This window comes from Alligator sinensis, unplaced genomic scaffold (genome assembly GCF_000455745.1).
Source record: "Alligator sinensis unplaced genomic scaffold, ASM45574v1 scaffold1297_1, whole genome shotgun sequence".
In the NCBI taxonomy this organism is placed as follows: Eukaryota; Metazoa; Chordata; order Crocodylia; family Alligatoridae; genus Alligator; species Alligator sinensis.
Genome location: NW_005842901.1, coordinates 183,269 through 194,989, shown reverse-complemented (window position 1 = coordinate 194,989; position 11,721 = coordinate 183,269). Strand labels below are relative to the sequence as shown.

At 51.7% G+C, this 11,721-nt stretch overlaps 1 protein-coding gene across 2 annotated transcripts in view; it reads left to right on the top strand.

The window, feature by feature from the left end:
- NMRAL1 (NmrA like redox sensor 1) overlaps window positions 1-11,721 on the top strand; it is a 45,196-nt gene that overhangs the window by 21,678 nt on the left and 11,797 nt on the right. The window contains exon 8 of one of the 2 annotated variants that reach the window (XM_025192189.1): window positions 169-185. The exons of the other annotated variant lie outside the window; for it this stretch is intronic. The gene's annotated coding sequence lies outside the window, so the exon portion shown is untranslated. Of the gene's footprint in view, window positions 1-168; window positions 186-11,721 lie in introns of those variants that run through there. 2 annotated transcript variants of the gene reach the window in all.

Here is an 11,721-nt window from a genome sequence, read left to right as displayed (position 1 = left end):
CCCCACCCCTCTGGTGTGCCTGTGCCTCATATTTTGGGAAACCCTGCATCTTACATTCTGTGAAACCCTGCACCTCAAACTTTGTTATTGATTTGCCTCTGTTAGCTGTATATGTGTACCTAACCTTTACTGTATCCCCTCTTGCTCCCCTGCATTGGTGACGCATAGGGGGTGCACGTGGGATTGGTGGTGCACCCCCTGTGATTGGCCGCTGCTGCCGCTGCCAGTGACAGCAGCGGGTGGTCACTGCTTGCCACCCCCTACCACCACCAACACCACCGGCAGTGTCTGCGGGTGGTCGCTGACCACCGGTCGCCACTCATCGTTTGCCACCCCCCTGCTGCCAACGCCGCCACAGCCACCTGTGGGAGCTCCCTGCTCGCTGTGGCCATGCCCCCACCGCTGCCGTCACCCGCAGGCATTTGCCATGACCCCCCAGCCTCCGGGGTCACACATCATTCAAGCTCCCCTGGTGTCGTGTGTGTGTGTGTGTGTCCCCCAGGTACCCAGAGGATTGTACCCTTATTATCCAGGATCCCCCATCCTCTCCTGCACATGTCATATCCCAACCCGGTTCTTCCCTTATTAAATTGTATGTGGTTAAGTTCCAACTGATGTCTCAGCTCTACTCTACAGGGAATAGGAGGAGAACTGCTCCCCATAAGTAGCCATGCCTCCCATAGCGCACTGGCACCCTCTAAATCCCTTCAATTGGAGAGGGGGTACCTTGTCTGAGTACCACCCGGGTTACACAGGCCATGGCAGAAGCAGGTTAAAATACAAGTTCCTGAACTGGCAAACAGTGGATGCATCTACACATTCATTAATGCACTGTAATTATGGTGCGTTACAAGTTTAATACGTGTAACAACGGGTTCTAAACAATGCGCTATAATCAGCACTACTGTGCATTAGCATTTTTTTTTCTCCTGATGTTAATGCACATGAGGCTAAGTACTGCGCATTAGCATATTTGGGCCAGTCACGCTAATCCGCAGAATTAATCTGCACATTAAGGGCACGTGTACATGTGACTAATTGCCTGTTTTTGTGGTTTATTTGCTTCACACTTTACACATGCAGGGTTTTTTGCTATTTAAATGAGCTAGTTATGTTGTGAAATAAACCACATCCCAATGGTGCAAATTGCAATGATACAGCCATTGATCTGTCACGTGTACACAGTAATTCACTGCATGATGTGTAATAAGCTAGTTTGTCCACCAGATGTCACTTCAGTTTGCAGGTATTTGTGTGTAGTGGGTATTTTTGGGCACCAGGTGTAGCAGCCCAGCCCAACATAAATCAATCTTCTGCTGACCTGCACAAGCCCCTGCACCTGCCCTGCATGGCCGTAGCCAGGGTGCCCACCTGGGCTGTGTTAGCCATGGCTTCCAAAGGGGGGGCCTTGATTGCCAGGGGAAATGTTGGCCTATAATACACCCCTGGTTCATACAAGGAATTAATAACCACTTGGCCGCCTAATGTGGGAACCTGGGAGTGGTTTCATTTGCCATTCAAAGCAAATGGTGGCCACCTGGTCCCAGGACTGCAGACTCTAGCCTACAGGCACAATAACATTTTTTTTTATTTTGTGGGCATGAGCTGACAGCATAGTCAGACCTATGGGTCCTCCTGGCTTGGCAGCAGACATCCCCAGCAAGCTTCCACTGCCTGCACAAAACCCCATGCCCACTCTGCGTGGCCATGGCCAGGGTGCCTGCCTGGGCCATGCTACCCCTGGCTCCCCAAGTGGGGGCCTTGATTGCCAGGGACACTGTCAGCCCATAATCCACACCCGGTTTATGCAAGAAATTAATAGCCCCTTGGACACCTAGCATGGGCACCCGAAAGCAGTTTCATTTGCCATTCAAAGCAAGTGGTGACCGCCTGGTCCTACAACTCCCCAGGTCCAGGGGGCTAGGGGTGTCAAGCAGGGCCAGGTGTTTGTTAGGCACCTGTTGGGTGGGGGCCTCCCTGTCGCTCTCCACCCACAGTCCCCCCAGCCCCGACAGTGCCTCTTACTGCACAGCACAGGAGAGGCAGGACAGGGATTTTCCAGGTTTACCAGTTTTACCTAACCCTCTGTGGGTCCCTCTGTTGATTTGGCAGTGAGGGGAACAAAGACAGGCAGCCAGGCTTGAGTATCTGCTAATCGCCCATATTGAAAGAATGTGTGCCTATCAAACTTATGCAAATCCCTCCATTTGCCCCATACACACATGGAACATGAAGTCAAGCAAATAGAAACCTTTATTTACATAATTAAATGTATTTTATATATTAAGCATAATTTACATAATTTATCAAACCACAAAACCACATTTACACAGTAACGATAAGCAATAATCAACAAGCCCACAGGCGGCATCAGCAGTACTTCTTTCAAGGGTTGCCAATGCCAAGAAGGGGTTGCCTGGCTGTGTGTGGGGGGAGGGGGGGTAGGCCCTGAGTGGCTGCAAAGATTGCCCAGCACAGGCTCCCTGCTGTGTGTTGCCCTGCACCTCCCTGCACTGCCCACCTCCCTCCCTGCACTGCAGTGTCCTATGCCAACCCAATCCCTCCCCCCCACTTCACCTCACAGCTCAGCCTAATCACAGGTGTCGGTTCAGATGACAGTTGACTTAAAGAGTCTCCAGGGCTTCACATACTGAAGATGTGGAGGTTGAATGCAGCAGTCTACCTCCTCGGAGAAATCCGCAGGTGCCATTACCGGTAGCCTGCCTCTATCTTCCTCCCTTGAACTAGCTTGAGTTGCAGCCATGGTTGGTGAGGTCTCCAGAGCAGAGAACGGCTTGGAGACCTCTGTCCGTCTCCGTTCAGGGTGATCGAGTACCTACATTAGTGGATGGAGGTACTTGTAATGCAACATGTCGGGTGCCGTGCCTCTGTTCTTGCAACATCGCTGTGGAAACAGCTGGCAGAATCTTGGCCTTGACCTGGCACTGGGCCACTATCTTGTTGTGCCCCCACTCAGCAAGTCTCCTGGATACATCAAGGTATATGTACCAGTTCACCCACAGGCTGTTGATGAACTGATGCAATACCTCAGGGTCCGCCAGCACCTGCACCAGGCTCTTGGTTTCTGCTTAGGACCAAGTGGTCCCAGTCTTACATGCCTCAGTCTGCTCTCTTCTCTCCACAATGTCAGGCATCTCAGATCAATATGGGGTACAGAGCTATGGCCTCAATTTATAAGTCTTGATGGGACCGGGTTCAGGAAAGTTCATCCCTCTCCAAGGCTCGTTTTGGTGCACAAAGTTTAGATACCAGGCCTGCTGGCACCATGCTGGCAACTATGTATCTTATAGGCATACTTGTTGTGGATGGTCTTTTGTGATTTTTGGCGCCACAAACATCTGCAAGGTGTAGCTAATCAATGAACCACGTACTAACAGGCCCATGATGGGCGCACATAGGGTCCCTTTCGGGGCCTGGCACAACAGCAGGCTACCCACCAGTGACCCATGTGTCAAGACACTGGTCCCTGTTCACAGTTTCTTACGTAGCCAGTGAGGAAAGGAATACTGACAGAACTGAATAACATCCACAGACTTAACACGCAGGTGGGCTCACAAAGTCGCTTGCCTTTTTTATGTAAAACCAGCAAGCAAATAAATGGCACGTGGGGGACAATTATGCTGTACTCAGTATAATGGCTCAAATAAGGAACTTGCTATTTGGCTGGGATTATGGCTCCAAATTCTTTTTGGGCCACACAACACCATGCCTCTGTGGCACTGGGGGACTCTCATGGACAACCCTGACTAGAGTCTTGCCCGTCACAAAGCATGTCTTGGTGGTGCCAGGCTTTCAACTGACAGCCCCCCTACCATGTCATTAATTAGGTCAGCAGATGTATTCATACCATTAATTCGTCACAGCCAAGGCGAGACAGGTGGTACGAGCGCTGCTGAGGTGAAGGCAACCCCAGCCACAGCCCGGCCAAGTGCAGCAGGTGCCAGCAGTCACCCACTGACAGCAGTGAGTGGGATCAGGGTCACCCATGGATCCTGCTGGCAGCAGATAGCCCCGGGAAGCTGCTGCTGCCTGCAGGGAGCCCTGTGCCCGATCCTAGACCCTGGCCCTGGCCCTGGCACTGGACTGGCTGGAGGGGAGGAGGCATGCATTCCCCCCCAAGATGTCAATGGCTAGCATGCCCACCTGGGCTACACTGCCTCTGGCACCCCAGGCAGCCCATGATAGGTAGGGGACCTTGGGCCCAGGCCCCAAGAGGCCTGTGCATTAATCCGACACTGGCACAGAATTAATAACTGCTTTGCCACTTTAAGTGGGCTTCCGAGCGTGGTCTCATTTGTCATTTAAAGCAGTATGGGGTTGGCAAATTCCAGGATTGCAGGTTCTAGCATGCAAGCATCATAACATTTTTTTCTGGTGTGGACCCCCCCCCGCCACCCAATTTTTAGTTTTACCAGGGCAGACACTTTTCCTGATTCACCCTGGTGACTGAGGCTTCAGGTACAAGCCAGACCCGAAGCTTATCCCTGGCCTCATGCCAGTAAAGGGGCAGGTGGTCCTGGATGGTTGGGGGTCAGCCGGGCAGGGCTCCTCGGGAGCAGTGTCTGGGTCACTGAGGTTGGCAAAGGTTCTTTTCCTCACTGCAACTCCCCACAGCACCCCCGCCAGCGGCACCAAGCCATTCAGAACACGCTGCTCACTGGCTCCCGCAGAACTTGCAACCATTGAAGAACATATCTTAGTAAAGCATAGCTCCCCAGACTTTGCCCAGAACCAGCCGCCATGAGGAACCGCTGCTGCCCTCCACCTGCATTGCTAAACCATCCCTTTTCAGCTTGCCATGGCTGATTTTTCTCCCCAACATTTATTCGCTTGCTGGTTTTACATAAACTGACAAGCAGTGTTTTGTGAGCCAGCAGGACAATTAAGTATGGCAGCTTTATAAATAGCGGGTCAGTTCTGTCTGCCTTCATTTGCTCACCAGCTATGTTAGCACTAAATGAACATTGGATTAGGATGGCATTATGGGGCAAGGTTAGCATTATGGGCAAGATACTTTCCATCCGTAATCACAGGCCAAAAGCCAGTTCCTTTTTCAAGCACATATACTTAGTACAGTGGTCATGGGGGCGCTGTCAGTTGACAGCCTCCCACTGTTAGTCATGCTTTGGGCAGGGGAAGACTGCTCAGCAATCCAGACCATACACCACTGGTAGCAATGTCTTGACACACAGGAGAATGCTGTTGTGCCATACCCAGACAGGGATATTTGGGGTGCAGAGATGGTGGAGCAAGGCTTCCCCAACGGTTGCTGTGCCATGCCTTGTGTAAAGAAGTCTGAACTTAGTGGATGAGAGACCTATCAAGCATATGTGCCCATAGCTCATACAACTCAAGGCTTGCCAAAATCTATTTCCTGAACATCTAAAACATCCCTTTTTGCTGCGGTGTAATTGGCCCCCTAACGCCGCTCTCAGGTTTTACAGAAACCCAACAACAGGTGTGCTGCTAGCCCAGGTGTTAAAGGCACCCAATTTATGAGTAGCTGATTAGCCCTGTCAGCATAGCTCACAGCCCATACAACTCAAAGATTACCAAAGGTGTTTTCTACTGGCTTCATTCGATTGTTCACTTATCATAGATTATTGCTTATCATTACTTTGTAAATGCTACTTTGCAGCTGGTTAAATTATGCAAATTATGCTTAATATATCAATTATGTTTATTTATGTAAATACGGGTTTCTATTTGCTTGACTTAATGTTTCATGTGTTTATGGGACAAGGGGAGGGACTTGCATAAATTTGATAGGAACACCTTTCTTTCAATGCAGGCAATTAACAAATACTCAAGAGAGGCTGCCTGGCTTTGTTCTCCTCACTGCCAAGTCAACAGCAGTTAACAGAGGGACCCATAGGTGGCAGGTACAACTAGTAAAACTGGAAACCCTGGTAAAACTGCAGGTCAGCTTCAGGGGGGTTTCAAAAATAAATGTTATGATGCCTGCAGGCTAGAACCTACAGTCCTGGAATTGGGCACCCTCAATTTGCTTTTTAATGGCAAAATGAACCGCTCTCGGCTGCCCACATAAGATGGCCAAGCAGTTATTAATTATTTTTATTAACCATTGGTGGATTAAGGGCCAACGGGGCCCCTGGCAATAAAGGCCTCCCCTTGGGGAGTCAGGGACAGCACAGACCAGGTGGGCATCCTAGCCATGGCCATCCAGGGTGGGCAGTGCGCATCTCCACTCTGGCTGGACCAGGGCCAAGGGCTAGGGGTGGGCATGTTGGGACCAGCTCTCTGGTGGAGAAGCACAGGTAGAAGCCTGTCACACCCCCAAGAGCCACAGATCCCCCCCCCCGGTGGACCCCCGAGACTCCCAACCCCCAGCACGGAGCCAGGAGGTAAGTGGGGGACCATGGCAGGTAGCCAGATAGTGGTTGGAGGCAGCCAAGTCGGGCCGAGGAGGGTCACGTCCCCCCACACCCCCGGTCCCTTCTTAGCCCAGTCCCAAGGGAGCTGCATAAACAGAGTGCACAAACAGGTACACTCTGGGCCTGGCACACAAGTTTGCACAGGAGGGTATGCGAAGGAGCCATCAGTGGGCATTCTCAGCCCAAGCTGCCCCTTGGCAGAGACACATGGCTCACCCCATGCCTGTTGCACCCCCAGGCAGCTGAAGCCCCCCATGCCATAGGACAGACCTCTGATGCTGGATTGCAGGTAAAGGAGATCAGGGATCAGCCCTTCCCACCCTCCAGGGAGGGACCCAGGGAGTCCCCCAACTCCTCGGGAAGCTGGGAATCCAGGGGATCCTCCTGCAGGCAGCTACTCGAGGCCGTGTGCCAGGCCACAGCAACAGCAACAGCAACAGCTGCTGGAGAGGGCCACACAGGGGTAATTACATCCATCTGGTCTCCTACTCAAACAAGCACCTAGGGAGCTGTGCAAACAGGGCCCACCCTGCAATATGGTGATGGGCATGTGCCGCACCCCTAGGCTTCCTGATCTGAATGAACCACCTCCACTTGGTACCTCAGAGGTCTTTACCGAGACTGAGTCTATGGTCTCGGCCCCCACACAGATGGAGCCCTTCGCTCCAGGCTGCAGAGGCTGCCAGGCATGTCTGCTGGATGCTGGGATCTGGGGTTCAAGCACTCCCACTTGTGGGATATGCTTGCTGGTGGAGACTCTGGAGGGCCGGGTGAGGGAGCTCCAGGAGGAGGTGAGCAGACTGCAAACCATCAGGGAACATGAGGTGGATATTGATGCTTACTGCCAAGCCCTACACCTGGAGAAGGATGCCACAGAGACCAGGCAGAAGAGTGGGCTTGAGCAAGATACCCCAACCAACAGTGGGTGAAAATTGGTCACATCAGGCCTAAAGCCAAGACGTGCATCAGTTGCTCCACCAATAGCCCTGCACAACAACTACACAGCCCTCACACCATCGACAAACGAGGCATCTGCATCCTCCACACTGAAGACAGGACAAGAACAGCCACCCCCACCAAGGAAGCAACAAAGGGTGATTGTTGTGGAAGACTCCATACTGAGGGGAACAGAAGGTGACATTTGTTGTCCAGACCCCTTCGCTCAAGAGGTCTGCTGCCTTCCAGGAGCCAGGATCTAAGATGTAATGGCAAGGATCCCAAAACTGGTCCACACTACGGACCACTACCCCATGCTCCTTGTCCATGTGGGCACCAACAACATGGTGAGAAATAACCTCCGGAGAATTATGAGCAACTACAAGACCATGGGGGTGAAGCTCAAGGAACTAGGAGCACAAGTGGTCTTCTTCTCAATCCTCCCCCAGTTAGAGGCCATAGTCATCGGAGGGAGGAGTGCATCAAGGAAGTCAACTGAAGGCTTTGGAGATGGCGTCACCATGTTGGTTTTGGATTCCTCAACTTTGGCATGCAGTTCGATGGCACTGGTCTACATGCAAGAGATGGTATTCACCTCACGGGCAGAGGGAAGAAGCTCTTCACCATAAGAATCACCAACTTGCTGAGGAGGGCTTTAAACTAGGCATGTCCAGGGGAGAGAAGGTAGATTCCACTGCTGTACATAAAACCATTGGCCAAGATGACCCAGGGCAGGGCATTCAAGTAGGGGACATTCAGATGAGTACCAACACCCCAAGGCACTTGTAGAGTGACAGAAAATGTGAGGTAACTAGGGGTGAACTCAGGTATCCTTATGAAAACGCCAGAAGCATGGCAATAAACAGGACGAACTGGCACTCCTTCTAGACAATGAATTTGGCCTCATTGGGTTGATGGAGGCCTGGTGGGATGATACATATGATTGGACAATGGATATTGAGGGCTACAGGCTCTATAGGAAGGATCGGTACCTCTCCCTGCAGATCATGTTTGATTGCAGGGAGAAGTCCCTTGAGACTGTCTGGGTCAAAATACAAGGGAGCTCAGGAGAGGGGACCTGATGGTGGGAGTCTACTATAGACCTCTCTACCAAGAAGAGGAGAGCGATCAGGCATTCTCCAGGGAACTGACTGAGGCAGCCAGCACTAAAGACCTTATTGTCATGGGTGACTGCAACTACCCGGACATCTATTGGGAAGACAATTCAGCTAGCTCCAGCAGGTCAACCAACTTCCTGGCAGCTATTGACAACCCGTTCTCTATGCAGGCTGTGGAAGGACTGACTAGGGGTAAAGCCATTCTGGACTTAGTGCTGACCAAAAGGGAAGACACGGTAGGCAACCTGAAGGCTGGAGGTACTCTGGGTGACAGTGACCAGACCACAATCTGATTAGGTTCACCATCCACCAAAAGGTTGGGAATTCAGTCAGTAGAACAGAAGTCCTAGACTTCAGAAGGGCAAACTTTGGTAAACTCGGGCATCTAGTCAGAAAGGCCCTCGTGACCAGTGACTGGACAATTTGGGAGTTCAGGAATAGTGGTGCTTCTTTAAAGGGGCAATTCTCACTGCTCAAGAAGAGGCCATCCCCATGTGGTCAAAAAGCAGGAAGGGGGCCAAGAGACCTGCTTGACTCAACAGGGATATTACAGATTCTTTTGAAAAAGAAAAAAGAAGCATGGAAAAATGGTTCAGCATCCAGAGAGGAGTACAATCATATGGCCAGGGTCTGCAGGTATGAGACACAGAAAGCCAAGGTAGGCATGGAGATCAAGCTGGCAACTGAAATAAAGGACAACAAAAAGTCCTTCTATAGGTACATAGGGAGCAATAAAAAAAAAAAATCAAGCTCCATTGTGGACCCCTACTGAATATGGGGGGGACAGCACACAGCTGATCCCTGCAAAAGGGTAGAGCTCCTAAATACTTACTTCACATCAATGCTCCTGAAATCAGATGGGAGCTGTTCACCTGTCCAGAGACCCAGGAAATATGGGGAAGACAACAGTCCACATGAAATCAGTCCCAAACAGGTGAGGGTACTCTTAGAACATTTGGATGAGTTCAAGTCATAGTTTCATAGTTGGTAGGGTCGGAAGGACCTGAGCATATCATCAAATCTGACCCCCTGTCACGGGCAGGAAAGGATGCTGGGGTCAAATGACCCTGGCTAGGTGTCTATCTAGCCTCATTTTGAAGACCCCCAGGGTATGAGCAAGCACCACTTCCCTTGGAAGTTGGTTCCAGATCCTAGCCACCCTGACTGTGAAGTAGTGCCTCCTGATGTCTAGCCTGAATCTACTCTCCATCAACTTTGTAGGCTGAACAGGTTCAGGTCCCGTAGTCTCTCCTCATAGGGCCTGCCCTGCTGCCCCCTGATCATGCAAGTGGCCCTCCTCTGGACCCTCTCAATGCTGTCCACATCCCTCCTGAAGTGCGGTGCTCAGAACTGGACACAGTACTCCAACTGAGGCCTGACCAATGTCGCACAGAGGGGGAGGATCACCTCCTTGGTCCTGCTGGTGATGCATCTGTGGATGCATGACAAGATGTGGTTAAGCCTTCCTGACCACGTCCTCACATTGTCGGTCCATGTTTATCCTGGAGTCAATAATGACTCCAAGATCCTTTTCTGCCTCTGTGCTGATGAGAAGGGAGTTCCCCACTCTATAGGTATGCTGCTGGTTCTTCCTCCCTAGGTGCAGTACCCAGGAAACTGGAAGACCCAGGAAAGAGGACCCAGGAAACTATAGGCCCATTAGTCTTACCTCGGTCCTGGAGAAGCTCTTTGAGAAAATTATCCAGGAGCACATCTGCAAGGGACCAGCAGGGGAGATTATGCTTAGAATCAATCAGCATGGGTTCATTAGAGGCAGGTCCTGTCAAACCAACCTGGTTGCCTTCTACAACCAGGTCACAAAAGCCCTGGACACAAGTGCTGCGATGGATGTAGTCTTTCTGGACTTTAGGAAGGCCTTCAACACTGTCTCTCACCCCATCCTCATTAAAAAATTAGGCGACTGTAGTGTCGACGCCTACACAGTCAGATGGGTCGCTAATTGGCTGGAGGGCCACACCCAGAGAGTGGTGGTGGATGGGTCATTTTCGACCTGGAGGGACGTGAGCAGTGGGGCCCCCCAGGACTCGGTCCTCGGGCCTGCACTGTTCAACATCTTCATCGGCGACTTGGATGACGGGGTGAAAAGCACCTGGTTCAAGTTCGCAGATGACACTAAGATGTGAGGAGAAGTGAGCATGCTAGAAGAGAGGGACAGGCTACAACTAGATCTGGACAGGTTACAGAGGTGGGTGGATGAGAATAGGATGGGTTTCAATACGGACAAGTGCAAGGTATTGCACCTGGGGAGGAAGAACTAGCAGCATATCTACAAGCTGGGGAACTCCCCCCTCATCAGCACAGAGGCAGAAAAGGATCTTGGAGTCATTATCGATTCCAAAACGAACATGGGCCGCCAATGTGAGGACGTGGTCAATAAAGCCAACTTGCACCTTGTTATGTATCCAGATGCATCACAAGCAGGGCCAAGGAGATGATCCTCCCCTCTATGCGACACTGGTCAGGACATAGTTGGAGTACTGCATCCAGTTCTGGGCGCCGCACTTTAGGAGAGATGTGGCCAGCATTGATAGGGTCCAGAGGAGGGCCACTCACATGATACGGGGACAGCCAAGCAGACCCTACGAGGAGAGGCTATGGGACCTGAACCTGTTGAGTTTTCACAAGAGAAGGCTGAGAGGGGACCTGGTGCCTGTCTATAAACTTACCAGGGGGGACCCGCAGGGAATGGGAGAGACCCTGTTCATCCGAGCACCTTCCGGACTAACAAGGAATAATGGCCATAAGTTGTTTGAGAGTAGGCTCAGGCTACTTCAGTCAGGGTGGCTAGGATCTGGAACCAACTTCCAAGGGAAGTGGTACTGGCTCCTACCTTGGGGGTGTTTAAGATGAGGCTTGATAATTACCTAGCTGGGGTCATATAAGCCCAGTATTCGTTCCTGCCCAGGGCAGGGGGTCAGACTTGATGATCTTACAGGCCCCTTCTGGTCCATCGAAACAGGGCTCCCCAAGGGCAGCTGCAGCTTCTGGGGGGATGTTTTGGGAGTGAGGAATATTAGCATGGCCTGGGGGACTGGAGACTGTGCATGTCAGAAGTGAGGGTCAGCAGCAGGGATGAGGGGCAGCGGGTTGGGACTGATGGGCACAGGTAAGACCCCTGGGGAAGCAAGGCAGAAGCAGCAAGGAGCCGAATTCTTCTTTTGGCAGAGCCTGCCCGCCACCTCCCATGGTCAGGAGTGAGCTGCTGGTGGGCTGGACAGCCCCTGAGTTGC